Below are 24,642 nucleotides of genomic sequence, written 5' to 3'. Positions count from 1 at the left end.
GTACTATTGCAGTGAATGTTTGACAGATTATGTTTTGTTACTACAATATTTCTACTAGTTCACATAAGGGTTAACAGAAACTAATGCAAGCATTAGGCTTGATCGTGAAATGTGCTGAGCAGCCATACTTCCCATAAGTTCCAAGCCTGTATTTTTACAAAGTTTGATTTAAGAAAACCCCACACACTACCCCCCCGCACCACCCAAAAAAGTTTGCCAGGGGCCTCAGTTACACTACATTAAATCTGAAACAACTCTAGAAAAGTTACCCTGGATTTACACCTGCGAAAGTAAATTCAGAATCTGATCCAGAACCAGGATTAAATTAGAGCCAAAATATTAAGAATTAATAAGGAACAAACAATAAGGTAGAGAACAAAGTTTATATATATTTGGAGTATTTCCCTAAAAGATTAGTAAGGCCTGCGCTGCAAAGGCTTACTGTGAGCATTTGAGTAATCTGACTGAAGTCAAGTCTTTCCAGGAACAAAGCTTTGTGTGGGTAATAGGACCTTTTGCGTGTGTCACAATATTCCTGAGATGTGTATATTCACAGGGACCTATGCCCTACCAAGGGTTATGCTTACAAATTAGCCTGGGGCAACAGTGAATTCAAAGAGTAAATGAAAGCATAAAACTAACGTAAACTGCTGGGTGACCCAATTTGTCTATCTGAAACCTAATTCAAATATATGACCTAATCTAAGTGTCTGTTATATAATACTGATGTACCAAGAAATAACACTAGCATTTCAATTATAATATCATGCATAGAAAATAAATATAACCTGAGGAGTTTTCTTCTGATAACTACACAACAAAGTCAGTTAAGCAGCCTGGATGCAGCCTACACAATTGGAATCACAATTCAGAAAGTAAGCCTAAAAAAAGAAAAAATAAATCATAAAACATAAGACTCTAAATATAATTATAAAAATCTTCTTCAGAAATAATCATGGTGAATTACAGTAAAAAGCTGAATTATGTAATAAATTAAACTGGATTTTAAACCTTTTACTAGCTGTAAATACATTATAAAAGGGCTAATTTACCAGGTGTTTTTTTCAACAAAAAAATTTAAAATGGTTAAGTATGAACCTTTACCAGGCTGGCTGCTTTCTTTAGCAAATACAACTTAACACAATGTGTAACCAAAGTGTAAATGTTTGGATTTCTGAGTTATTTTCTGGCCATTTAGGAGCATTTCGTATCAATAAGATGCAGGTGCAGCTTCTTTTTACATTGTAGTGATAGCCTATATGAAGTGATGAGCTGCCAAAATCTTAACAATCGGTTCCCTCCTCACCCCACGAGGGGGTTGTGGCCCCCCCCCCGGGACCCCTGCCCCATCCACCCCCCTCCCCTGTCCCCTGACTGCCCCCAGAACCGTAGTGCGTGCCCAGAACCGTAGTGGGTGCCCACCCCGCCCCACCCCTAAGAGCCAGAGGGACCTGCCGAGGGGCGAGGTGGGGAGTCCTGGGGGTGCTTACCTGGGGTGGCTCCGGGAGGCATCTGGCAGGTCCCTCTGGCTCCTCAGGGCGGGGGAGCGTAACTGGGGGGGGAGCAGGGGGAGCAGCTGCTCCCCCTACTGATCACATCAAAAGTGGTGCCTTAGGCACCAACTCCATGGGTGCTCCGGGGCTGGAGCCCCCATGGGGAAACTTTTGTGGGGTCTCAGTTCCCCGCCCCATGCCCGGCCCCAGCTCACCTCCACTCTGCCTCCTCCCCTGAAAGCTCCCCCCCGCCCCCGCTTCCCACGAATCAGCTGTTCGCGTGGGAAGCCAGGGAGGGCTGAGAAGCAGGTGGCGGCTTCGCGCTCAGGCCCAGGGAGGCGGAGGCGAGTTGTGGCGGGGAGGAGTTCCCCTGTGTGCCCCCCTGGTTCCCCTCTCGCGCCCCCCCCACCACAGCTCACCTCCGCTCCGCCTCTGCCTCCCTGGGCCTGAGCATGAAGCCGCTGCCTGCTTCTCAGCCCTCCCCGGCTTCCCGCGCAAACAGCTGATTTGCGGGAAGCCAGGGGGGCAGAGAAGCAGAGCGGGGCAGCACGTTCAGGGGCAGGGGCGGAGCCAGAGCCGGAGGTGAGCCGGGGCTGGGCATAGGGCGGGAAGCTGCTGGTGGGTGCTCTGCACCCACCATATTTTCCCTGTGGGTGCTCCAGCCCCGGAGCACCCACAGAGTCGGCGCCTATGGCTCCACTTTTGGCCGCTTGTTAAATTTAGAAGCCCTTCTAAATTTAACAACTGGTTCCAGCTCACCACTGCCTCTATGTGAGTATTGTTTGAGGTGCACCACTCTCTCTCTGAGTCGGACTTCTCTGTAACCCTCCTGTGTACTTCCCTCTAGCTCCGAGGATACAGGCAGTTCCTTCTGAGCAGCCATGAGTTAGGAAGTGAGTCATTTCCTCTTGAGGTATGTCTTCACTGCACTGCTAACCCAAGCTCTTACATGGTTTAGCCTTAACCTCCCTACCATAGTTAAGGTTTAGCCTTAACCTCCCTACCATCCACACAGAAAACCCATGACCTGGGTTTAGAGGTGCTGTAATGGCTACCTTACATGGCTGACAGTATGGGTTAGAATCCAGATTCCAGTTTAACCTGGCCTGGAAGTTGAACCCATCTACTTTGCAGTGAAGACTCAGGCCCAAATCACTCAAGCACTGATAGTCCTCCAATGCCTTTCCCACAACTCCCCCAAAAAGAACAGTCAAGTTCTCCCACAACTGATTGGGAAAGTATCCTAGGACATCTCAACACAAAAACCTGGGAATATACCCTCAGTCATGCACAGTCAAATGCAGAAACAGTGAGGACACAGGAATGCAGGCAATACTTTGCTGTGTAGATGCTTGCACCAAGGCTAGGTTAACGTTGGTGCTCAGGCCCATTTGCCAGTCATCCAGGTTAACTGTGCAGTGTAAGCATATCCTAGAAAAGTTATACTTGAGTGAAGATGTCCTGTTAGTTAGTTCTGGACCTTCAGGCCCCCAAACAACTCCCCAACCCCTCCAGGCTCACCATCAGAAGCAAGCTCCCCACAGATCAAGACACATCAACTCAAAGAAGTACCAGATCCTGCAAGTACAACAGTTGCAAAACCTGTAGACATATTTCCATTGCTACAATGATCAACACCCCCCACAACCACCTTTCAAGATCCATGCATCCTATATATGCCTATTACAATATACACTAAATGCCTCAATAACAACTATGTGAGTGAGACAATCACTACGCTTTTGAATGAACTCACCCAGGAAAATGATAAAAGACACCTGTGGGCGAACACTTCCACTGAATGCATCCGATGAAGTGAGCTGTAGCTCATGAAAGCTTATGCTCAAATAAATTTGTTAGTCTCTAAGGTGCCACAAGTACTCCTGTTCTTTTCACAAAACGATCACTCTATGTCTGATCTATCAGTCCTCATCGTCAAAGGAAATCTGCACGATACCTTCAAAAGACAAACCTGGGAGCTTAAATTCAGAACTCTGCTAAACACTAAAAATCATGAATGGAACAGAGACAACGCATTTATGGCTTATTTCAACAATCTGTAACCGACTAACCCCCTCTTTTTGTCCTTTGACTGCAGAGGTGTTAACAGGCCTCTCTACCTTGAATGGTCCCTTAGAATATGTGCTAAATACTTGTGCTAAACAATCTGTTCCACCTTGCATTTTGCTGTGATGCTGGGAAAAGGAAGAGCTTGGTGTGGCTTGAAAGCTTGTCTCTCTCACCAACAGAAGTCAGTCCATTACCTTATCCATCTTGTGTCTCTCTAAAATCCTGGGACTGACACGGCTACAACTGCACTACATCCAAAGATTGTTGGGAGGAATAATTGGCTACTATGTTTTCCACATGTTACAGGGGAATCCTCAGGTAACTCAAAATCAACATAGCCAACTCTATGCTACCTCTCCCCTCTGCCATCTCTATGTAGGTGGGCATAGCCTGGGTGGAGAGAGAGCCTGAAGGGCAAGAGAGGGCAGAGTATATGGGCCAGGATCTGATCCTTTGTCTTCCAACAGAATTTATGTTTTTAAATATAATGTAATTTGCTCATACAGCAGTTCAAAGTCTGGTAAATGATAAAAGTATCTGTTGCAGCAAACAAAGCAGTGGAAGCTCCTATACAAGAACTGAAATTATCACTATGGAGATTCTATCCCATTAGACTTCACTGAATATTCTGTTATTTTATTCAATTTCCGCTTGACCTGATTTTTGTCCCCCTAGTTATAACAATCATAGACCATTTCTCAAAATCCTCAAGGTGGCTTCCCTAATAAACCCAGCTATCCCTAAATACTACCCCTAGGCTCTTTAAAATGTAAACCTGGTTTTAAATTGATTGACTAAAATGAAAACACCCTCCTCATTCCTTAGGGGATTTATCAGACGAACTCAGGTCACACTGTTAGTTCTTGCATGAGCTTCCAGGGATTCTGAATTCAAGATGATGAGCAGTGATGAATCTTGGTCACATGAAAACCCTGGGATATAAAATTTTATTAGGTGGCAGATGCAAAACACAATTAGCCTTCAACCCAACCATTTCATTCCTAATAAAAGATCTGAGTCAAGCTAATTGTCCCAACTTGCCTATAAATCTATGGAAATATCTATGGCCCATAGAAATACACTTAATAACTCCCCCTCCTGCCCCACCTCTGGACCCTGTTAAGATCACAAACTTTAGGATGAGATCAGTGCTTTTTATATTGGGATGAGATAAGCATCTTTATTAAGTCATATTCATTTTGGACTGTTTCAATTACCTGCCTTTCTGGGATAAAACATCAATACTAACATTCAAGTAACCCGATAGTCTCTTTCTAGAAGTCTCATATTTATTGGTCTTCATGTAGCCAGTACTATTTTAGCTTAGCTGCTGTATCCTTTGGGCATTTTAAATTTTCATGAAGAATTGGGTTGCACTCTTTCTCTTATAGGTAGAATATTAGGGCTTTCAAGATTTTGTTCTCATTGTAAGAGGTATTAAGATGTATTAACTTGTATTATTAACCTGTGTTCTTTATTTTTAAGATATGAAAAAATATTCAAGTAATTAAAAGTTGTTTTTGTGGTAGACATTGCTCCATTTACAAGAAAAAAAAATCTAACTGCCAGCACTGCGAACTCATCCTTGGACCTGAAAGTCAAGTTATGCCCTTTCCGGCTTGTTCATCATAGCCAGTAATAAAAATTCTGTAATTACTTAACAATTCTCATGAGGATGTGCTAGCCAAAAAGAATCTAACTCCCTTAATTGCAATGCTAATACAAGCAAAAGGGTAGACCTTATTTTTATCACAGAAGGCTTATAGTTGACCAAAGCTGACCAAAATAGCTATTCCACAATAGCTCTCTTATTCCAGAATACAAGTGCCTTTTTCTGGTTTAAAGAAAAGGAGTACTTGTGGCACCTTAGAGACTAACAAATTTATTTGAGCCTAAGCTTTCGTGAGCTACAGCTCACTTCATCGGAGGCATGCATCTGATTCTTATTCATTCTGGAATAAGAATGTCCATATGGAGAGCTATTGAGGAATAGCTATTGCACTGTAAATTTACACCCAACCTTATTCCAGAGTAATTTCCAAGTCTAGACAAGCCTGAGAGTACATTTGTAGGACTCAAAACACACACAGAACAGCTGCAAATTGCAGAACAGAATGGTAGCACTTTACACCCACTTTGCAATCTGTTCTGAAGTAAATGTCTACACAGAGTTCAGGACAATGGCAATTTCAGGCCCAGTGGAATTAATGCTCAGGCCTGGCTGTTTTGAGCTGAAAATCAGCCCTAAAAGGGCAAACATTTTCCTTGTTGGGTAGCATACAGCTGGTATATCCTGCCCATTTCAGGGGCAGAGATAAGGTGTGTTGTGGGTAGGACAGACCACTTGATTCTCAGCCAGTCCAGGATCAAGGAATCAGAAAATTGTCTTAGAGCCACTTCTACCCTCAGCACAATTGAGGATTGAGTCCCATGAATCAAAAATGGTCAGAGGTCACAAGCTAGGGCAGAGAGAGCAGCAGGGCTTACACAGAGGCAATTGCAACCTGACACTTTCTCCCCTGTACCATATTTCCCCTACAGCTACATCCCTCCATCCATTCACGGTCCTGTAAACTTTCTGTTTAATTCAAACGCTGAATGGAGAGCCAACCCAGCTCTCTACAGAATTAATGGTCCTGATCCACCATTGCCTGGCATCTTGTGTAGCCATTACACCTATGCAAAGTGAGTGCAAAGCAGGTATAATACACGATCAGCTTCAGCTTTTAATTTTAAACTGCGATAGAATCCTGGAACGTAGGGTGATGGGGAAGGGGCTAGATGACGAGCACAGAGGTAGCTTTTGCACCTAAAATCTGTAAAACTTAATTTAAAAATAGCAGGGAGTGGCAGTTGCTTTACCCTCTTTGCTTTTGACACGATCTCCCACAGTATTCTTGCCAGCAAGTTAAAGAAGTATGGGCTGGATGAATGGACTATAAGGTGGATAGAAAGTTGGCTAGATTGTCGGGCTCAACGGGTAGTGATCAATGGCTCCATGTCTAGTTGGCAGCTGGTATCAAGTGGAGTGCCCCAAGGGTCGGTCCTCGGGCCGGTTTTGTTCAATATCTTCATAAATGATCTGGAGGATGGTGTGGATTGCACCCTCAGCAAGTTTGCAGATGACACTAAACTGGGAGGAGAGGTAGATACGCTGGAGAGTAGGGATAGGACACAGAGGGCCCGAGACAAATTAGAGGATTGGGCCAAAAGAAATCTGATGAGGTTCAACAAGGACAAGTGCAGAGTCCTGCACTTAGGACGGAAGAACCCCATGCACCGCTACAGACTAGGGACCGAATGGCTCGGCAGCAGTTCTGCAGAAAAGGACCTAGGGGTTACAGTGGACGAGAAGCTGGATATGAGTCAACAGTGTGCCCTTGTTGCCAAGAAGGCCAATGGCATTTTGGGATGTATATGTAGGGGCATTGCCAGCAGATCGAGGGACGTGATCGTTCCCTTCTATTCGACATTGGTGAGGCCTCATCTGGAGTACTGTGTCCAGTTTTGGGCCCCACACTACAAGAAGGATGTGGAAAAATTGGAAAACGTCCAGCGGAGGGCAATAAAAATGATTAGGGGACTGGAACACATGACTTATGAGGAGAGGCTGAGGGAACTGGGATTGTTTAGTCTGCGGAAGAGAAGAATGAGAGGGGATTTGATAGCTGCTTTCAACTACCTGAAAGGGGGTTCCAAAGAGGATGGATCTAGGCTGTTCTCAGTGGTAGCTGATGACAGAACAAGGAGTAATGGTCTCAAGTTGCAGTGGGGGAGGTTTAGGTTGGCTATTAGGAAAAACTTTTTCACTAGGAGGGTGGTGAAACACTGAAATGCGTTACCTAGAGAGGTGGTTGAATCTCCTTCCTTAGATATTTTTAAGGTCAGGCTTGACAAAGCCCTGGCTGGGATGATTTAGTTAGGGATTGGTCCTGCTTTGAGCAGGGGGTTGGACTAGATGACCTCCTGAGGTCCCTTCCAACCCTGATATTCTAAGATTCTATGATTTCCTTCACTCCCTTCCCCAATACCTGGTTAGCACAGGAGACGTACTGTTTTCCCTATTTTATTTAGTGATGCAGTCTCATCTATGCAGTACTGACAGTTACTGTATGGCTGTGAAATCAAACCATGACTTGGGACAATCAAGACCAAATTGAGCTCACACATAAGTGGGTGGGCACAGCTCCAGCTGAGGTCAGTGGAAAGTGAGCTTTCTTGTGTCTGTGCTAAAATCAGCCCACAGTGTCCATAGGCATGCTCCAATGTGTATGTTCATTTGAAGTTCCTAGAGTGGAGTTGTAATCCCAGATTTGTCCAAACTAAACCACAGCCATTTTGGGTATATTTAGCCATCATTGATTAAAAGCAGAACACCAGATAGCTAGGAATAATTGCCGGGGCTCGTATAAGGAAGGCCAAATTGCTGCAATTTGCAGTTTTTGCATCAGAATGGGAGGAGGGAGAAAGAGTTAACAGACCATAAGAATGGAAGAGAGCAAGTGGATAGTGAGCTTGGTCTTGAATGCCCCTGATATATTGGTCTTATGACTAAAATACTAGAAATGCTTTGCTGATAAGAGATAATGAGCAATTTGTTGAAGCAGGTGTCCGTCCCTGTATGCGCACATACAGACCAGGATTCAGGTCCTGGCTGGGTGGTCATGGCTCACTACCAGCCACAATGTGTGCAACTGGTAATTATGATAATGATGTACATGATGGCATGTGAACACAACAAAAAAATCTGGCAAATTACTTCATCTGACAGGCAATCAGTCAAAAGCTGACCAGGTGGCAATGATATAAGAGGATGTAAATGTTGCATAGTTACACACTCAGAAATTAGTAAGAGAGTCTATTAAAGTTGAATCTGTATCCTTAACTATCTGTCCTCTTGTGAATGTGCATTGTATATAGGGCCTAACTGTCTAGCCTTGCACCTTACAGAGTCATTTGCACTGTTCAAAGTAGTGTAAAATGCTACCAAATCAGGAAAACAGCATTTTACTCCCATTTTGCACACATGTGAATTAAATGACTCTGAAGAGGTGACTCAAAAGCACCAGTCTTTGTCAACTAATACTACGGTATTTATTTAATAATATATGGCAGTTATTCCCTTCGGTGTCTTTAGCTAAAGTAGAACTAATCACAAATCTAGATAGGCATCAGTACTTCTTGAAACACTGGGATGCTCCTTCTTATACTTTAACGGATTCCAGTACCCTCTTTTTGATCCCAGGTTTCACGGATTTCTTGGACTTGCACTTTTTTTTTTTTTTCTGGAGTTATCTTGAGATTTTAGTTACTTCTGGTAAAAAATAATAATCAGAACTTCTGTTCTGCGAGAAATTCTAACATTTCAAAATTGCCTTAGGCCCAAATCAGAATGAAAAGTCAAAATTGCCTGCAAAGCAAAATTTGTTTGATAAGACTGTTCCAATATTTCCTAAACATCTTGATTTTAACTTTTAGTATATTATATTCAGATGTCAAATCAATAAAGTCAATACAAAGCACTTAAAACGTATCTAAATAAAACAACTTTTCATTAAAAAATCAACAGAATTGATATATTTCTGCAAAAGTTTCAATTGAATTGAATCAGCATTGCTGATAGAAAACCATTCTATTGGAAAAATTTGATCAGCTCCACTTTTAGTTTCTCACCCCAGTAATACTCTAGTTTTAAATTCATTGTCAGTTATTTTGGCCTTGCACTCAATTTATTTCTTTTCAATCTGCTTTTATTCTTCTCCAGTTGTTCATTGATGTCTAGCAAAAACTAACTGCTTTACTGGTTTTCATATTTAATATTTACGAGAATTTATGAATATTTAAAATCCCTGGCACCACTGTTTCCATCACTCTTACTGCTACAGTGTAAAAGCTAATGTATTTTGCATTAGCAGAATGGGAGCTGTAGTGAGCTATTTGCTGGAGATTTGAACTCTGCTGAACAAGCTCCTCTAAGGCAGGCTATCTTGGAAAAGCCTGTGAACATCCTGCTGATGGTTCACCAGCTTGAGTTGAGATGAAAAGCAAACCTGAAGGATGCCAATCTCTCCCTCTATATATTTAACTCAGCTGCTTCAAAACAGCAAGCAGGGAGCAAGAGAAACTTTGAGTACAATAGCACATTCAGGGCATACTTTTTTCCTTTGAAATATTTCCATTCATTTGAATTCATCTCTTCCTGGACTCAAGTTCACAGCAGTTTAGGGCCCAGTTGTACAAGGTTTTGAATGGCTCCTTTTGAAGTGCTGAGAAGCCTCAACTCTCATGGATTTCAATGAGATTTTCAGAGTCAGTGTTGCTCAGGGAATAGGACATTGGACTGGGACTCAGGAGACCTAGGTCCTATCCCAGTCTCTGTGTGAACTCAGGCAAGTCACACCACCTCTCCATGCCCCTCCATCCCCTCCTACACTTTTTGTCTTATCTTCAGATTACAAATTCTTTGGGGGAAGAGACTGTTACTATGTGTTTGTACAATGCTTAGCACCATGGGGCCTCTAGGCACTACTGTACTAAAATAATAATCATAACCTTGCAGGATTGGTTCATTATTAAGGGGAGAGAGAGAGAAAAGGAGAACGATAGGAACAGTGCTGCTCCGTAGGGGTCTGATAAGAGTTTACTCTGATTGACTTTGCTAAGAGTTGCTCTATGGGACTTACTAATATCCTGTCATGGGAAAAAAGGGCCCCAAGCAGGTTTTCCTAAACCCTCACAGCTCAAATTTTCACTTGGAATCAAATAACCCAACTTTCCGCTTAAGTGAGTGCAGCGATGTTTGATTTCATGATGGAACAATTAATAGTGAATAATTCTACTGTCTGATAGTTTTTATCATTGTCATTTCCCCCCTCAAATATCAAATCCATTAGAGGAGTTCGTCCAACAATATTTGGTATGAATGTTCAAGAAGGCACTTAACTTTGTCATCATGACTAAGTGAAACAGGACTGATTATCTCTGCCTTAATTTTAAAGATGAATTACCAGTGACTCATTGGATGCTTAATTCAGAACAGAATTTATCCAAGTTCAACAAAAGCGCTTGTGTTCTTTTGCTTTATAACTTTCAGGCCCCCTCAAGAAACACTGGACATCAGCAAAACTTGCTCATATACCATCACAAGGCCAAATTCAATATTCATGTACATTTTCATGACATCAAGTCGTAAACTCAGAGGTTTCACTCAAATGACTAACAAGCACATTATTACACTGTCCTTACATTCCAAGTGATTCAGCTAGTCTTGTTGCATGTCATTTAAGTTTGTCACATTTGAACTGAGCCTGTTTTTAAAATTAGCTATATTATGTCCAGTGTCTCATATGTTTTCCTTTTGTATAAATTAAGACCCTGATTCAGCAAGATTCTTAAGCATGTGAGTCGTTCCATTGAAGTTGCAGCTTACCATTAGTCATGTGCTTAAGTACTTTGATGAATTGTAGCCTAAAGCTACAAGATTATCTTTGGGATTTTAGAAGGTTAACACTCCAGTCTTTTTTCTTTTATCAGCATGTTTTATTTCATATCTAACTGGTCTCTCATTTCTTATCATAGTAGTGAGCCTTGCCACTTGGCATATAGTTTACATTAATTGGGAGCCTAAAGTTACAGAACCTTATCCTGAAGCTAACCAAATAGCCCCAGGATCAGGCTAAATCTTCAATGTTTGTCTGACCTTATAGAAATTTCCTCTTCTTCGTTATTCTATTTTGTTCAGACTTTGTTAGATTTGGATCACACATACTGAACTATAATATTGAAGTGCCTATTACCACAGCTATAGTTAAGTCTATACAAGTGTTTCCATTATAAAGTCATTGTTTTCAGAGTATATCCTAACTGTAAAATGTGTTTCTGGCTGAAATCTTGGCATACATTTTTTTCCTCCAGTACTGAATTTTGTTATTACATATTTAATTTGGTTCTCCTTTTTTATAAATTGTAGGAGTGCAAAATAAAAACAGCTTGGTCTGCTGGATATTTATTTATACTCTTGTATAAACACAATAACAGGTTTGTTTCTGAAAATGGAACTCTGAAAACAATTAGTTCATAAAGTGTTCATAAACAAAAAATGTGGTCAAGATTTTGAGGTTGGAGCAGCTGCTGTGGGAATTTTCCCTAACTATATTTTTAAGTTTCTGAAAATGGGTCCATTATTGGCATATCCTATTATTCTAAATGTCGAACAATGTGTACTGTAATCAACCCACATTATGAATAGTGAAGCCATTATTGTGTATGTTTGGGCGCATTTAAAATAATACTCAAAATTAGCATGTCTTGGATTAGTTACGGTATAGGCATCCGCTTAAAATAAAACAAGAATCCCAAATGTACTAAATAAAGCTATGTTAGGCCTTGTCTGCTCAAGATTATGGAGTCACAGAAAGATCCACCTAGTCACTGACACAACTGAGCTGTAATGGAACCAGAGGCTCTAGTATGGGCTAGTGTGTCAAAAACCCATGTGCTAACATGTAAAGGTGAGTGCAAAAAATGATGTTCTATTACAGGGGATATGTTGGTGGAGGAAGGGGATGTGCTTTCACGAGGGAAAAAAGGGTGGGTCAGAATAGTTGTACAATGCTGATATATTGTCCTTTTCACATAAGTCAGAGCATACTTTTTTGTATATATTGAGGCCCTCAGCAATCTGAAAATTTTTCATAAGGTGACAAAAACACTTAGGGACACATTTTTAAGAAGCTACTGGACCAAAGTTTAAAATGTATGCACCCTTAGGTAAGTGTATTCTCATGTGTGAGCAGTGCACTGCAACTGTATAAACAAATACCCAGACAGACATCTAAACCATCTCAGTGCACAAATATCTGATAGGTGTAATGTTAATCCTTGCATTATAGCACTAACAGTCTTGCATCGCATATTGTAGGAGCTGCAATATATGGACACAAAGGGCTAAAATTAGGATGTAGCTCCAAATCTTAATTTTGAATGGGCTTGCTTTTCACGATTAGTTTCTCAATTTTTGATCAGACAATTCAGTACCTTTATTAGCTGCATTATTTTTTCTCTATACCTTCTGAATACCTTCCAGTGTAATAATCTCCCATGCAACCATTCAAATAATAAATAAATCTAGAGAGGCTCAGGGAAATTCACTGTAGCAAGTTATAGATATGGCAATAATTCAGCCCAATCTCTCTTCATTTTCAACACATTTCCTTAGCATCTGTTTTAGTGCCTGATTAGATCACTCCATGAGGACATCCACCTGTGGATGCTAAGGGTGGTTTGCAAAGAAGAAAACCTTAGTAGCCTATACGTTTCTTTGTTGATTACATGCTTTATCTTTTAGGATTTCTTTGGATATTAAAAAGTACACACTATTAACAAGTAAAACACATCCAGAGTTACTTAGATTATACATACAGCACTGTGTTCTGAGGGGTACTGTGTAGGGACTGTGGGGATCACTTGTGTTCTTTAACCCACCCTGCTATTGCTGATGTAGAGCCATAAAGGAATGAAGCCATTTCAGTATTGGTGTTTGAGCATACCCACTGCAGGGATATTCGTATCCCAGAGGCACAATCAAAACATTAACTTGAGTGTTTTGTTACAAGGGACAGTTAAAGCGGGTGGTATAGCAACAAACTGGGCCTTTGAGGGAAGCTGTTTTTGTGGCCCCAGTCTGGAAGACCAGCAACACCACTCCGAGAAGTAGGAGAGTGGGTGGGGCAGGAAAGAAGACTCTACAAACAAAAACAGAGGGACTATAGAAAGTTGGGAACAGGACTGGGCTCTTCAACAGGATTCAGGGATTTTCCCTTTTTGGGAGGGGGGCATAAACTGTTGGACAGTCCAAGAAGTCTAAACAAAAGAGGGGTCAGAGTAAACCAAAGGTTGAAATAACTCTGTACAAAAAAGATAGCTCTACCCAAGCAAGTTAAGGAGTGACAGAAGTTATGGTGAGTGACTGTTTCAATCTTACACTGGTCAGCTTCTGGATATTCCTCCCAACTCTTCCTTTCATTTTCTGAATGCAACATTCACTAGTACAATTAAAGACATTCGTGTCTAGCTATTCCAGGCTACAGCTGACATAGAATGCATCCTAGCAAGGGCACTTTGCCCAGGTGGCTCCCTTAAGCCAGATTGTGAGCCAAAAATGTTACTCGTTCCTACTATCACTCAGGCTGAACAGTTTGGCCCTACAGCTCTCCCATCCCTGGAACAGTGCATGGCCAGAGGAACTTTCCCTGCCAAATTTTAAATGAGGATATTTCTCCTCTCCCTCGACTCCCAGCCTTTCCTCATTAGTTATGGTCCTCTGATCGCACAGCTTATTTTTTTAAAGTTTAAATCTTGATTTAAAAATCTAATTAGATTTTTCTTGTCTCATACTAGTTTGTATCCCCTTCACCAGACTGAGTGCTCTTTTCAAGTACCAATTCCTCCTGTACTAGAATTGCCAGCTACATTATTACAAATAAATACTGCAGCCCTCCAGCATTTTGGTATGAAGAGGTGGAGGAGAAAGTCTTTATCTCCACTGCTCACCTATTTTTTTTTTTTTGCTCTTGATTTGGGTGGGGTTTGATTTTAATCTTTTAATTCTTTTATTTGAAGGGCAGCAGTAGGATGCTGAAGAAGGAAATGATGTATTGCTTGCTGTACTAATTTAGTAGTGTGCATTATCATTTATGCAACACGATAATGGCAGATTAAAGGCGTGGTCCATGCCCTGAAGAGTTTACTAATTTATGGCTCATTTCTGCCTCCATTACTCACATTGAGCAGAAATACCTTACTCTAGGAGGAGCGCTGTCTTGCTTTGCCTGAAATGGGACTTCTGAAGAATTAATCCTGCTTTTCATTTGAGTAATTTCACAGCAAAAAGATGTCTCTCTCCATGGGTATGATGCTTGATCAGTGGGTCCTCAAATTCCACCTGGAACTACCCCCCATCTAAATCCTCCCAGCCTACTTCTTTCTCTTCCCCTTTCTTTGAGCTGGGTCCCCCAGCTCTAACATCCCAGAAATCCCATTTTACTAACCACTGTGGATTCTTCAGTCACAGCATCCTCTGTTTCTCTTCCACCAGCCTGGGGGGCTGGGCTTTTTGGACCAAAACTGCCTCACATAGGTTGCTCTTGCTGCAAAGGGTGCTATTTGGAGCATATGTGCTTAGTCTCAAGGCATATCCTCCAGTCTCATGATAGTGATGTGACTGTATAATGGAGGCTTCGAAGCAAGGGGAGCTGTTTCTTCCCCATCATCCACAAAGGCAGATGAAGTGGCAACAGCTATCAGTTCACCTACATCATCAATCAGCTCAGGAACTTCCACCTAATGAGCCTCCTATACTCTCGGGTTCCCTAACATTTTAGGGCTCTGAGTGAGTACTTTATGACAATGTTCTCCCCAGTACATTATTTGGACTCTCTCCGTGATCACTAGGATATTGATTGGTTGCTTCTTTAAAAACACCACTACCACAACCTGGAAAATGTTCCCAGATGTCCTCTTCCTCCCCAGTTCTATAACCTTATATTTGCTATAGGCAAGAGATGTTTGCAAACTACATTAGTCTTTATATACTCACCCTATACTCCAATTTATCAATTTAATAAACTCTGGGGATTGCTAATAAGAAAGAAAATCTTTAGTCACTTCAAATCTAGCCCAGCGGAAGTCATTACCAACTCAGCAGCTGTTTGCTGACCTAGTAGAAATGAGTCAGTGATCTCAGTCTGGTTCTTAATTCCATGTCATAAGCCACATTAAATGGCATTCTCACAGAAAGGTAAAATCTGGAAGGATATGGAAATTGAATGACTTTCTCTACCTAATCATCATCTCCCAAGAACAAGGGTCAGGAATATAGCCAAGGCAATATGAGGACAGTTGCATAACCAAAGTCAACACTAAACCTGTTCTTTGTGTATATAGAGCACTTCACTCTCCATCGCTGAAAAACAGTAACCTTCCACAAGAGCCAAAGTCCTAAAGTATCTCTGCTTGATTAGTTGGTACCCTGGAGCTACTGAGACAGGATTCTGAAATGCGCTACACAGAATAAACAATACATGTGGGAAGAAAATGGAATCCTAGGTTTGTAAAACATTTTGCAGTGTCACCTCTAATTTATTTGCCTGGTTTTGGACAGAAGAAAAGGCCTACAAAAATGGTGACATTTCATGTAAGGCAAATTAAGAAGAAAATAATCTTGTTTTACCCATTTTTGTTGTGCCATTCATTGTTATGGTAAGTCAGTCACTGTTAAGTGCATTTTCGAGTTCTGGCAATAAAGCTTCATTTTCAAATTTTTATTGTTAGCCACCGGTTCTTTTTATTTATTTAATACAGACACTTGCACAAATACAACCTCCTTCAGGCATGAATAGATGTTCCTTGGTTGATCTCAAGAGTGACATCTCACAGTCTTAAAACATACTGCCTCAGGACTCTTTTTTTTTTTTTATTAAGTGGCACAGTACCTGCCTAAGTCTGAATTTTTTTTTAATGCTAGTTTCTACTTCATGTACTGTAAAGCCTTTTGGTCTCTGCATTGAAGGTGCCTGTGGAATAATTCTTTTGTTCCAAAACCTGCAGATTCACAGAGTTAGTTCTTCCATCACTGGCACACTGACATTTCCAGCCACCTATCAGCTAGATCACAGCTATAGCTTTATAGGTAGTACAAGAAAGGGCAGTTTCTCATTGCTTTGTGCCTCTTCAGACATACCCAAAGTATTTTTCTATTGTGTGTCTTGGTACCCTGAATGAAATCCAGTGTCCAACCCTCAGATCTATACACACATATGTCTGAAAAGAGACTTAAGTGACGTCTGTGCTGGGATGAAGTGCTTACATGACATTCTTTGGAGTTTCCACATTCTAAACGATTCTTTCTACATATCTTCTGAGTTTCGAATGGTGCATCCTTAAAAGTTGGCATGGATTTGTATGGTATTCAGGGGGCCTACTTTTCAGGAAATATATGGAATCCCAAACATTTGCAAATATAAAATATCCTCTGAATTTGAAACCCAATAGGCTCCAAATTCCCCTTCAGGTTCTTGTAGATGAATATCTTCCCTTTCAGATTCCCAAATATGAAAACCATGAATGTCTTTGTGGGTCAGAGTGTGGATTGCAATCACCCTGTCTAGACTCCTGGGGGGAGTGGCTAGATGTTAAAGTTACCCATTATAATTCTTTGAGCAGCAGCCAGTAGTCCCATATCTATTTAGAGGCATTCTCACATAGAGGACTTCAGAAACTGGACTTCTTGTCCACCTTCACTCACCTATAAACCTTGCGGTCTGCAGTAGTGGAGCTAGAAAATACTCCTCCAGCCCTGCTGTACAGCAGCCATTTATCTGTGGATCTGACAAATGCACCAGACTAGGCTGGATTAAAGGAAAGTTCTTATTCATATGCAACAGGATGTAAGGAATTTTGTATGGGTCTCTGGGGAGGATGAGCTGGGAGGAAGGAGTAAGAAGGTTTACATGGGACAGAATGAGAAATTCAGCTATTAGAGGAGTAGGAAGCAGACTATGGGCCTTGCAAGGGGGTTGGCAGGAAATTTACAGTGGATGGCACAGAGATTGAATTATTTGAGGTTGGAGGCAGAAGGGAAGGAGTATCATGAAGATGTCTGGAGCTGGGCCAAAGGTTCTGGGTTCCAGATATTTTCAGAATAGTAGGACCCCAAAATACAAATATCTTTTTGTTCCTGTAAGCTATGTATGATAACAAGCAGACAGAATATTCATGAATTGCTTGTTAGACCAGTGATATTCAGGCAATATCCCGCTTGCTCAATTGCAACAATAGTCATGTTATGATTCAGCAAATTTAATACTTGATATGCCCATCCAGCTTTGTATAAATATATCTGCAAATATAAACCTTCCAGTACAAAGAACCCTGCACTCAATGGTTTGGGATGGACATTCAAATTCATAAAAATAAAAAAAATATTAAATATATAACACTTCTCCAATACAGTGAATACCATGCTATGAAAATAATATAACCATTTGATTCAGCCAGCACTGGCAAACAGCAGAAACATGTCAATTGTTAATATTTGGTCAAAATAATGCATTTAAAAATAAAATGTTAAACCTAATATTTGGTCCATACTTTTATTTTCCTATTATCCATTAGGACTGGTGTTTCGGTGAACATACAACATCGATGGATCCCTACTGCAAGTTAGAAAGATCATTATAATTTCAAGTATTGACTGGGGAGCCCAATTGTGTTGAGGAACCAGAACCAGGCACTTTAACAAAACACACACAGATGTGAGTCTTCCTGGAGTATGTTGGGGGGGGAGGTATGTCGTGTAGAAAGCTATTCTCATAGTCCAGTCAGATTTTTATATTAGGTGAAATTCACCCTGGTAGTAGGCATCCTTCAGTCTCGAGAGACTATGGACATGCACCCCTGAGAGATAAAGAATCTACTCAATTGGTTTTATAGGAGCCATGGCTGTGGCTGAAGAAACCCACTCGAGAGATACATCTCTGCCATATCTGACACACTTGAAGGTGATGTTTCCACTCTTTGGGCTCTGCCTTCTGCGAGCCGTTTTCTCTTCTTCTAAGGTGGACTGCTTCCTCTCGTAACTCTGGAGACCCTTGTTTAGCTCTTGTTTCCGAAGACTGAGGTCCTGAGTGTGATCTTCCCAGTTATCCACATCCATGTCCTCTTCTTTGAGGCCTCACTTACACACATCCTTCAAACGCAATTTTGGGCATCCTTTGGGTCTTTCTCCAGATGCCAATTCATTGTAGAGGATGTCCTTTGGGATGTGCACATCATTCATCAGGCGCACAAGCCCAAACCAACGAAGGCATCTCTGTTTGAGGAGTGTTTGCATGCTGGGTATACTGGCAGGGCTTTGGAGCGGAGCCCAGAGCTGGAGCGCAGAGCAGCTCCGGAGCAGTGGAGCTGCAGGTTTTTGCCTGGAGCTGGAGCGGAACTGGAGCACAGCTCCAAAGCCCTGAATACTGGTCCGTTTGAGCACCTCAGTGTTGTTGACTCTGTCCCTTCAGGAGATTCCAACGATTCAACAAAGTCAACACGTATGAATGCTGTTGAGTCTCTCTTCCTCATGAGAGTATAAGGTTCATGCCTCACTCCCGTGCAAAAGTGTGCTGATAACACATGCATGATACACACAGATATTGGTGTGTTCTGTAAGATTGTTGTTTTGCCAGACCCTCTTGCTCAATCAAAATACTGTTGTCACCCTGGTAAGAACAGGCCTAAGGAAATTATTTGCAATGCATAACAACAACTTTATCGAACCTACTAGCTTATGAACAATGCTACATATTCTTAATGTGCCAGCAGAGGGCACTCTTCAAATTAGCTAATTATCTACATATATGCAGATATTTCTCTCTTATATATCACTCCCACAGAACATCCCACTGCAGAGGGCCCACATAAACCGTTCTGCATCACATAAACACAGTGTAAGGAGCTTAAGTGAGACTTGAGTGGAGCTAATCGGTGTGGAGAGCCTTGAATTGGCCCAGGACACTGGGGTGAATTTCATCCATTCATGAAATGGAAGAGTTTGGTAAAAACTGAGCAGTTGCAAATATCTGCAGCAAAATGACACTCAGTGCAAAGATCTCCAAAGACAGAAGAATTTAACTCATAGATAGGGCCCTGCCAAATTCATGGTCCATTTTGGTCAATTTCACAGTCATAGGATTTTAAAAATTGTCAAGTTTGTGATTTCAGCTATTTAAACCTGAAATTTCACTGTGTTGTAATCGTAGGAGTCCTGACCCAAAAAGGAGTTGTGTGGAGGGAGAGGGGTCACAAGGTTATTGTAGGAGGATTGTGGTGCTGCTGCCCTCACTTCTGCGCTGCTGTTGGCAGCGGCATTGCATTCAGAGCTGGACAGCTGGAGAACGACAGCTGCTGGCCGGAAGCCCCGCTCTGAAGGCAGAGCCACCGCCAGTAGCAGCGTAGAAGTAAGGATGGCATGGTAGGGTATTGCCACCCTTACTTCTGTGCTGCTGCTGGCGGGGCACTGCCTTCAAAGCTAGGCATCTGACCAACAGCCGCCACTCTCCAGCTGCCCAACTCTGAAGGCAGCGGAGAAGTAAGTGTGGCAATACCAAGACCCCCCTAAAATAACTTTGCAACCCCCCCTGCAATTCCCTTTTGGGTCAGGGCCCCCAGTTTGAGAAATGCTGGTCTCACCCTATACTATATAGATTTCACGGGAAATACCAAACAAAAGACCAGGTTTCATGGGGGGAGACCAGAATTCACGGTCCGTGACACGTTTTTCATAGCTGATAATTTGGTAGGGCCCTACTCATAGACAATCATTTTGATTGACTCCACTAGCATTCTTTTCCAGATTGCACTGTTCCTTTAATAGATTATTTTATTCACAATATTGCCTTAGCCAGGCACTAAAAACACTTAATTGCACATGTAAAAGAATTAAATGAAGGACAACAAATCCAGACTGATTCCTTTTCTCAACTATATGCTAATGCTTTTTACACTGTGCTCTCTCCCTGTAGCACTGAAAAGTGATTTTTTTTAAATTGACAAACCAGACAGACCACGGATAATTACCTAAACATCCTTACTATTTGTTGTTTTTTTGTTTTGCTGGGATAGAAAGATGGGAGTGTAAATTAATGAAATTAGAGACAGCCATGGACTCAGCAACCTATCACACACATTGATACAAGGGAACAAAGCTTTTTCTCTCCCTATACCCTTTTTAGTTAAGCTAATATTTACAAATTTCCACTGGTCACACCCATACATTGTCATTTGTATCTGTGAGGTCAAGGTGTTTCATGAAATCTTTAAAGGCCTATTTTGTGGTAGAGACTGACAGACTTGGCTGTAGGTATGCAGCTGCCAAAACTGGACACAATAGATTAAGCAGGGAATATCAAGATGTTACATTATTGGAAGAAATATTGCCAGCAGTAGATGGTAGCACTGGGAATTAATCTCTTAGAGGACCTTAATCACAACATGGACCTTATTTTAAGAACCAGGTCTCAGAGGCAGGAAGAAAACCAATATGAGGAATAAGGACGCTGTTTTTTTTTTTGAAATTTCCTTTAATTCCCTTATCATTGGGGAAAGGATGATAAGCCCTCTGGCACATGGATTATCTCTATCTGTGTTTGTACTGACCCCAGACAATGGAACCCAAATCATGACAGGGACCTTTGGGTGCTATTGTAAAAGAAATGGTTAATACTAATTGCTTCAGAAAGTCAATGGGCAAATCTGCAAGCCATTATTTTAGTGGAACTTCTTGTGTGAGTAAGTATTATCTGAATAAGAGTTATTGAACTGGTCCTTTCTGATTTTCACAGAGATGCAAAATCAGGAAAGAGAATGTAGTCTCAAGTCATCAGATAAATTATTTGCCCAGTGTTAGTGATGATCACATACAGCAGTGTCTGTAATCCTCTCTGCTCCATCCGGCCCTGATCCAATAAAGTTCTTAAATACATGCTTAACTCTAAGAATATGAGTTGTCCCATTGAGGTCAACATTAAATGTTAAAGTTAAGCACATGCTTAAGTGTCTTGCTGGATCAGGGCTTTATAGCTTTGCCTTTGGGGAATTTTCTTGGCCGTCATGATATCACCATTGGATTTTCCTATGAATAATGTAGCAGAGTTGTTGAAACATGAGAGCAACAATTTTATTGTTATAATACCTGAAGGGAGAATTCCTGCAGAAGAATTCTGTGCTAGCTGCAAGAAGAACTGATAGGGTGAAACTCTTCTACAGATAGTTACTCTCTTGCAATAAACACTCAAAAATCTAAAATGTAGAGTTACTGAGGATTTTATCAATGGATTTTTATCCTAAAAGTTTTCAGGCAATTAAATGTAAGCTGTGGTACAATTAAAACAAAAAAGCTTTCTCTCCCTGTTTTAACATATCAGCAACAAGAGTAACACATCTGGAATGTAGCTTCCAACAGCAGCCATAAATCTATCATTTATTTATTAGCAGCAATTATGATACATAAGGCAATTGGAGTCTACTCAATAAGTATTGTAAAATATTTGCTTATTAGGTAGATTTGGGGAGACACAGGGTTTTTTCCCCCACACAGTTTTGCAATCAGTTCTTTTCAGGTAACACCAGTCTGACATTTGTTGTAAAGAAATTAATACAACAGAGTCACCAAGCTTCCATTTTTAAATACTATCTGATTGGTACAAGGTTTATTTGGTAGGTTTTTTATGATTTCATGTCAATCAAAAGATCTGGATGGAGGCTATTGACCCAATCTATCCAATTTTTTCTCTTTAATAGTCTCATAAAATATCTTTGGCTTTCTTTCTTTCTTGGAGTTAGCTGCCAGTGCAGTGATGGTGATTCAAATAGCAATAAACTCTTCTTAAATTACTGCACAAAATATCACAGACAGGTTACTTAAATGGCACTGATGTTCAGCAGTCTGCACTGGTTTCCTTCCTTGAGGACCTTTTCCCAAAGAAAAACTAAGATGGAATTAGATGGAATTTAAACTGGAATTAGATAAGAATGCAAGATAAAAATACAACACCATCCTCTAATGTTTATCAAAGACAAATACTGGTATTGAAATAGGATGCTAAACATTACATGAGTTCACATAAAGTTGGGTGTCTATTTAACTGAACTAGTGCATCCATACAACATGTAATAAGCCAAAACTTATTGGCTTAAACTCAAACTCTTTAAAATCCTGTCAGGGTTACCACGGCTTTAAGGTTAATATAAGTCACTCTGCCTAGTATTTGCATTTGATTAACTCTTGCAAAGGAAGCAGCTGGTGCTCACCTGAATAGGCAGTGGTTGTCCAAGTGAAAAGACCCAAACTCATGGTGGACCAAAAAGGGAAACACATTCCACAGTCAACCCTCCACTAAGGATTCCCTGCCACAATTCCCCAGACGTTCAGATAAAGGGACTGTTTAGCAGAAGTGCTCTAGCTGATCTTACCCATCATTAGGGTGCATAGGGAGCAATGTGGTTTCTCAGATAGCCATGCCCAGCCACCATGGTGCTTTTCAGATGAAATTAACACTTTGAATTGCCCCTGGAAATAATGAAGATGCCAATGCAGACTTTGGGAGTAGGCACTATGCTCCATAAGGCTGACCCCACTAAGTAAGCATGCAGCCACGTGCTGTTCAAGGCAAATTCTCTAGCCATCTTTCAGAGCAGCCCCATGAGGTGTACATTCTAATAATCAAGATGGTAGGTCACAAAGGCCATGGACATGGATGGGTGATGTCCACATCTGAAACAGATGTTTACAATCATCTAGCTAAACACAGATGGAAAGCAATGGTTTGGGCCATTTCGGCCCTATCACCTTCAAATCTCTGGAGAAAGGATGTGCAAGTGCTCAGAGTACCTGGGACAACCATTCATACAGAACATTTCATCCAGAAGAAACTAAAATCTTTTACAAATTGTATTTATCTAGTTAGCTATATTTTAGCAGGGGGAGGGGCCATTAAACTCTCACCATTAAAACTGCAACAAAAATTTAACACACAACACTATGCAACAGTTTAGCTTAGGAAATAAAAAAAAATCAGTTGAATTTTGCATTCAGTTGAAACTGTTGGCATATTGCAATTACCCAGAATAGAACTAAGGCAAAGAACCACGTGTAGCATTCCTACTCTTGCAAAACTGACACAGTATCTTTAATGACAACAACTGAGCCAAATCTTGGATTTACACCTTATTTCCAGCATATCAAATCACATCCAGAAACAATGGGTACCAAAACATCTTGCTGGGGCACTGGTTCAGTACTGACTGAAAAGAAAGCATGCCATTACTAAACCATCAGCACCAATTACTGCAGCACCCCGGGTTTTGTATAAGATTCTTTCCTTCCACCCTGCTTAACTCTGAACTATATCTATCTCTCAGCCTTGTGAGAAGGCTGCAATTCTATTCCAGCCACCTCTCATAGTACAGATTGTTTGGAATAGCGAATATAAGCTCTCCACCCATTTGCCACTTCAGAACTTTGGTAAAGTTCTGATACATATCCACACATTGTGACTCAGGCCTATCTCTGTAATGATCAGAAATCAAAATTCTGAACAGAACACCTCAAGCTTTGGAAACATATTGATTTGGGATGCCAGTCTGGTTTCAAATTTTGTGGCTATACATTTGATAATGTATTATCTAATCCCTATCCCCTCTTTCCTCTCACAAAAAAATTACTGATCCAGAGTGGTCAACCACAAGCAGATTGTGGAGGGTCCATTTTTCATATATTCTCCACCATTTGTTAAAGTTAAGGTTTTTATTAGTCACAATTGCCTCTGATGAGGGGAAAGGGGAGGGATAAAAGAGACAGCTGGTATAGTGTGCAGTAGGATAGCTGAGAAAAGATGTATATATCTTTCTGCTTTGTGGCAAATGTGATGCCAAAATTCTTCCTTGAAAAGGGTAGTGAAATATAAGAACAGTGGAGTACCAGAGAGGGAAACGTCAGCCAGTGGAGTTCAATACAATAAGTTGTCGTTTGCTTATCCAGACAAAGTACATGGGAGTTATTGCACTTTGGCAGTGATTTTATTTTTTCCTTCTGGACTTTCAGACCTGTCTTGTACACTGAGCTAAGTTTGATCTGTTTAAAACTTGTGCTGTATTTAACTTCCTTCAAAACCACAGACCCTTAAAAAAAATAAGACCCACAACACAGTGAAATAATGTTGGGGGTGGGAAAGAGGCAGTAATTTTGCCCGGATAATGTTGTCATACTTTGTAAAGCCTTTAATGCTGGAATTTATTTATTAATGATGCATGGGTTATTACCCACCATCTGTCTTCTGTTAGCAGTGGGCTGTTTCAGATTATGGTAATGTGTTTCTGATTTGAGTTGTGTTGAAAGCCAGAACAAGGCATCTCATGTGCAGTCCTCTTTGAGGCCTGCTGTTTTCAATTCCTCTTCACAGAATGGGCTTTTATTTGATTTGTTATGGGGATTTTTTTTCTTCTGTTGCCAAAACAGCTGCAAGCCTGGAAGGGAAGG

The sequence above is a fragment of the Chelonia mydas genome, chromosome 5, assembly GCF_015237465.2.
Source record: "Chelonia mydas isolate rCheMyd1 chromosome 5, rCheMyd1.pri.v2, whole genome shotgun sequence".
In the NCBI taxonomy this organism is placed as follows: domain Eukaryota; kingdom Metazoa; phylum Chordata; order Testudines; family Cheloniidae; genus Chelonia; species Chelonia mydas.
This window is presented reverse-complemented; position numbering follows the sequence as displayed.